Consider the following 6032-nt stretch of genomic DNA (forward strand, 5'->3'; position numbering starts at 1 on the left):
CGATACTGATGCACAATGGCTGGGTCGGTGGCTGCGAATGCGCATGGCGACGCCTTGCAGCGGTCGCGTCGTACAACATGGCGCCAGCAACGCACGGACCCAGCCTGCCAGGTAGTATCCCTTTGTCACCCCTGGACCAACCCCCACCAGTCCCTCCAGCCCCCGCCGAAGCACCCCCCTTTCAGCACCCTCTCTCCCCGACTGTGGGCCTGCTGGCCGTGGTTTACAAAAGTTGAGAGAACACGCGAGTGATGGCGTCGGGAAGACAGCCTATCGAGGGCGGAGCATCGGGGGGGTGCCTCTGGTAATGTCTTGAGGCCGTCCTAATGGCGTGTGGTGTACTTGTTTTTGAGAGGGTGGAGCATCGGATTTTGGCGTAAAATGGATTCTCCGCTGATCGGCGAACGCGATTTCGGCGTTGGCAATCGGAGAATCCCACCCGAAACGCTGATGCCGGTGTGGGAACAGTGGCAATTTATGACAGCAAAAATGGCGCAACAGCTGCACCGATTCAGCTACTTCAAATGGGCTAGCACCATCGCCACATGGAACACAACCAATTCCATGCGAAATGGTGCCAGATCCACCGGGTCCAGTGACAGAGCCGATGCCCCCCAGACAGAACAGCCCGAACACCAGCTCCCCACCCGAGACTGAGGACATCCCAGAGCTCGGGTCAGCAAATGACAGTGACTTTCCGTCACAGCTGCCTCCAACACCCTCCACCATCCCCGAGACCATCACCTCGGTTGGGCACATTAGTGAAGAAGCTCTTGGGACACTACCTGGTGCACACCACACAGCGTATACGGTACAGCAGGTGGAGTTAGGAGCTGCTGAGGGGCCAGACAGTCAGAGGGCAGGCCATCCAGACTCATCCCAGGCATCTGGAACATCCAGTCCCAGCCACAGCGGAGATGCAGTCAGAGACCCAGAGACTACAAGGGGGGATGACGGCGGGCATCCAGCACCTACAGGTGCAGCTGGAGGTGTCCATCCATGTGCAGGAGCAGGGGGTGATGCCAGGCCAGCCGTGCCACCCAGGCTGACATCTCACAGGTGGCGTCTGCAGTGGAGGCATTGGGGCGACGATTTTGGCTATGGATCAGCGTGTCCAAGGCCTAATGAATGGCCTCTGTGCATGTGGTGGCCGAGGTCCAGGACAGGGCTACCCTCTCACAGGTGGCCATGCGCCAGAGCCACCTGGAGATTGCAGCGGCACTCCCCAGCATGGCCCAGTCACAGCAGGCCATGGCTGGGAACATCGGTGGCATTGCCCAAGCCTGCGTGATGCAGGCACTGGGCGGGGTTACTCAGTCCCAGAGAGAGATGGCCCAATCCCAGAGGAAGATGGTCGAGACCGAGAGGGAGGCCCAGTCACTGGCTGATGTGGCATAGACCCACAGGATGGTGGCACAGTTGCAGTGTGATGTGGTGCAGTCCCAGATGGAGATGGTCCACTCCCTGTGCTCCTGGTTGAGACCAGAGTGGGCCTCCAGGACTGGCAGCACCAGGTGGCAGGTGGGGGCCTCAGGGGATGTCTCCATCCACACCCGCATCCAGTAGATTAACCCAGGGGCCATCAGGCACCCCAAGGGAGGAGGGGGTGATGGGTCCCGTGCTGGTAACTCCCCCCCCCCCCCCCCCCCCCCCCCCCCCCTCCTGTCCCTGGTGAACTTGATGGACAGGGACGCAGGGATCACCCAGGTGGGAGGAGCCACTGTGGTGTTATGGGCTAGGGTTTCGAGAACCCCAAAGTATATCATGGAATTCACCTGACCCACAACTTTTAATAGATTGTGGTATGGGGAGCACACGGCCCACTCTACAGTTGTGGTACAGCAGAAATGGAAAAGTGTTTTTTAAAACAAAACAATGTTTATTCTATGAACTCAAGTTAACCTTTTAAAACATACAGTGAACATCTTAGCAACCAGCAATTCAAATACAACCCCCAAAGAATACAACACTAAGTAATCCTTAATAACTTCCCAAACAACATCCAGAAGACAAAAGAAACACCTTTTAACAGAAGCACATTAGGTTTACATTCACTACATGCTATGTCGACCGAATGATTAGAAGTGGAGTATGTCAGACAATGTATCCACGTCATCTAATCAGGGGAATTACTGTAACCTAATCATGCTGACGGTATGGATAATCGATTGAATTGTAGTATTTTGAATCACTTTGTATTCCTTTGAATCAGTCTGTACAATCGAAACAGTATAAGATGTGGAAGACATCTTTGAGGGGCAGAGTGACTTGGACCAAGCTGCAGTTCCAGCAGCCGAGTTAAAGCTCTCCCGCATGCATGTGGCATTAAAAGATGTTTTGTTAAAGTCTGAAGAACTCGTCTCATTAACTTCGCTGACATCGGACGATGCGGAGAACCAGAGCGGGTTGTCATCATTCTCCATCCCATGGACCAGACCCACTGTCACTGCCAACCCAGGGCCCCAAGCTCGTAGCGCTGCAGGTATGTATAATGGAGGGGTGTGCAAGCGGGCAGTTTGGTGGGAAGTGAGGGGGTGTGCGTCTAGGATGTGGTGTCCGTGCCCCTGACCAGCCAGCACTCCTCCCCCCCCACCCCCACACTCCTAGTCGGTGAACCTGGAGGCGATCAGAGCGTCCCGTACACGTTGGACCTGGCGCACATAACGTGCGGCCTCCCGTGCCCGATGTCCTGCTCATCGTCCCCCTCCCTCGCATCCTGCTCATCAGACGAGTCCTGCCTTTCCTTCTCATCATCCTCCTCCAGCACATCGCTTCCCTGCTGCGTGATGTTGTGGAGGATGCAGCAGGCCACCACGATGCAGGCGACCCTCTCAGCATTATACTGGAGGGCCCCTCCAGAGCAGTCCAGGCATCTGAAGCGTATCTTCAGGATGCCGAAGCGCTACTCAATCACACTCCTGGTCGCTGTATGGGCTTTGTTGTAGCGGGTCTCTGCGTCGCTCTGTGGCCTCCGGATGGATGTCTTCAGCCACGGCCGCAGCGGGTAACCCCTGTCACCCAGGAGCCAACCGCTCTGCGGGGTGTGGGGACGTACCCCTCGAACCTGTCAGGTAACTCCGAGTGTGCCAGGATGAAGGAGTCGTGCATACTGCCTGGGTATTGGGCGCAGAGGTGCACGATGCGCAGCTGATGGTCACAAACCAGCTGGATATTCATTGAGTGGTACCCCCTTTGGTTAGTGTAAAGCGGCCTGTTACCCGCAGGTGCCCATAGGGCGACATGCATCCCGTCTATCGACCCCTGGACCCGGGGCATCCCAGCGATGGCAGCGAACACTGCTGGCCGAGCATCCTGGTGGGCTCGGTCCACATGGAAATGGATGTAATGACTGCCCGGGCATATAGGGCCTCCGTGACGGCACGGATGCGCCTGTGCGCCGAGGTCAACGAGACCCCAGACATGTCCCTACTTGGCAACTGGAAGCACCCCGTCGCGTAGATGTTCAGGGCTAACCGTCACCTTAATGGTCACTGGGAGCGAGTCCCCTTTTCCATAACCCTGTGGTGCCAGGTGTGCCACCATCTTGCAGATGTGTCGCACTGTCCCTCTGCTCAGCCGGAGTCTCCAACAGCATGCCCAGTCCGACAGGTCCTCGAACGACAGCCGGTGCCAGTACACACGAGGCTTCATGCGGCGCCTCCTTGGCACCTTCTCCTCTTCAGCCTGTTGGGCGGCCAGCCCTCCAGTCTGTGTGGCCACCACCTGCCCCTCTTGCAGCCCAGTCATCTGCAGCCCGGCCCTCTTCTGGCCGTTCTGCTGCTGGTCGCTCTACTGCTGCCTCCTCCGCTGCTGCAGCTTCCCCCTTCTCTCTGAGCAGCCCCCGCTCACGCGGCCACAGGGCATCTTGCAGAGCTGCGATCATCACCATATCGGCCAGCATTGCTGGTTGAAGCCAAACACCATTGTCTGCAGCGGTTGGAAGGCCAACATTTTTAAAATATAAATTTAGAGTACCCAATTCATTTTTTCCAATTAAGGGGCAATTTAGTGTGGCCAATCCACCTATCCTGCACACCTTTGGGTTGCGGGTTGCGGGGGTGAAACCCACGCAAGCATGGGGAGAATGTGAAAACTCCACACGGATAGTCACCCAGAGTCGAACCTGGGACCTCGGCGCCATGAGACAGCAGTGCTAACCCACTGAGCCACCGTGCTGCCCCGTGGAATGCCAACATGTTAACATGGTGCATACTCCCGTGCCCAGCCAGGTTCCATGGGCTATACGGTGACCCCAGTTGGCACTGCGGGCTCCACCCACACATGTCCCTCCCCCACCCCATTGATATGAGGCATTGTCGGCGCCCCTGGTCCTGGTGCCTGTCCCTGTTGCTAGGGTTACCGTTGGCTGGCACTGCCCTCACTGGGGTCTGCCGTGGGGGTTGCCCTGGGTGGTTCTCCGGTGGGTGACGGCTGGTAGGACGGGTGTTTGGGGGCAGGGGTGGGGGCGCGTTGTGTAAGGGGTACGGTGCATGGGTGGGTGCACCCATATGGCTGGTGTCACTGCGTGGAACCAGGGGCTGATATGGGTGGTCAGTGGGTGCCCAGCAAGATGGCTACCGTAATGGCGGTCGTTGCCCGGGCACCGTCCCAGTCCTGTGGGGGGGCACCCTGGCTGCTCGGCCTGTTTTCCCCCCTCCCTTTCCCCTCCCCCCATCCTGGCAAGGGCCCCCCCCCACCAGAGCCAGCACGGCCAGTGTCCGGGCCGGCAGCCTGCAGTCACTCCACGCCATTTCCTACCTTCTCTCTCTTGTTCAGCAGCCACAACGCCAGGTTCATGGCTTTTGAGAGCACAAGTGAACCATACCGTCGGGACTTGTCCCATTGACGGCGGTGAATCTTGGGGTCCCCAGAGAATAGTGTATCAGACCTGCTAATGATATTGTTACTGTATTTTTGGCCCGTGTGGCGAGCGACGCATTTGCGCCATTTTCAGAGTGCAAAGGCATCCCGATTTGACGTAAAACTGACGCCGACCACGATTTTGGCGTTGGAAGCTATTCTCCACCCAATCGCGTTTTGCAATTTCGGCATCGGCAAAGATATGAACGCAGATGGATAAAATTGTGAAAAATGGTCCTACGGATATCGGCATGAGAACATAGCAAAATAGTCATAATAAATTTGTATTGAAAACTAGCTGGGGCTCCAATTAAGATTATTGTGTACAGTGTTGCAGGGCTAGACAACTCACAAAGAGAATTCCAGGGATGGGGAACGATATTTATGAGTGGAGACTTTTGATACTGAGACAGTTACTGGCTGAGCAAAGAAGGCTAAAATGATAGTTCATAGAGTTTATTAAAAAATGAGGTAAGTGGAAAAATACCAAAGATTGTGGGGAAGTGGGGATTTTCTTTTGTCATGGAGCAGCACGGTAGCACAGTGGTTAGCACTATTGATTCAGAGCCCCAGCGTCCCAGGTTCGATACCTGGCTTGGGTGACTATCTGTGGGGAGTCTGTACGTTCTCCCCGTGTCTGCGTGGGTTTCCTCCAGGTGCTCCGCTTTCCTCCCATGAGTCCCAAAAGACATGCTGTTACGTATTTTGGGCATTCTGAATTCTCCCTCTGTGTACCCAAACAAGCGCCGGAATATGCCAACTAGGGCCTTTTCATCACTTCATGTCCTTTTGGCTAAGATCAAGTGTAGTATCTGTTCTCTCTTGTGGGGACCATGAATTGGTTTCAATTTGAATTTGAATTGTTTTTTGGAGCATGCAAGGAGCTGGATTAGGCGTTCACACCTGACCACACTCTGAGCCCTGGCTTTGTAACTCAGAAAAAGTAATTTAAAAAAACTAGGGCCTTTTCATAGCAACTTCATTGCAGCCTACTTGTGACAATAAAGATTATTATTATTGTTGAATTATGGCCTAATTATGGTCTGGACTGCATTGCTTGGAAGGCTGGCGGAAGCAGGTTCAGTTGTAACTTTCAAAAGGGAAATGGGACAAATACCCAAAATGGAATGATTTGCCGAGCGGTTAAGAAAGAGCAGGAGAGTGAGACTAAT

At 55.1% G+C, this 6032-nt stretch overlaps 1 pseudogene; it reads left to right on the forward strand.

The window, feature by feature from the left end:
• Window positions 1–5633: 5633 nt before the first annotated feature.
• On the forward strand, window positions 5634–5806 carry LOC119969796 (annotated as a pseudogene).
• The last annotated feature ends 226 nt before the right edge of the window (window positions 5807–6032 follow it).

This window comes from Scyliorhinus canicula, chromosome 7 (genome assembly GCF_902713615.1).
Source record: "Scyliorhinus canicula chromosome 7, sScyCan1.1, whole genome shotgun sequence".
NCBI lineage: Eukaryota > Metazoa > Chordata > Chondrichthyes > Carcharhiniformes > Scyliorhinidae > Scyliorhinus > Scyliorhinus canicula.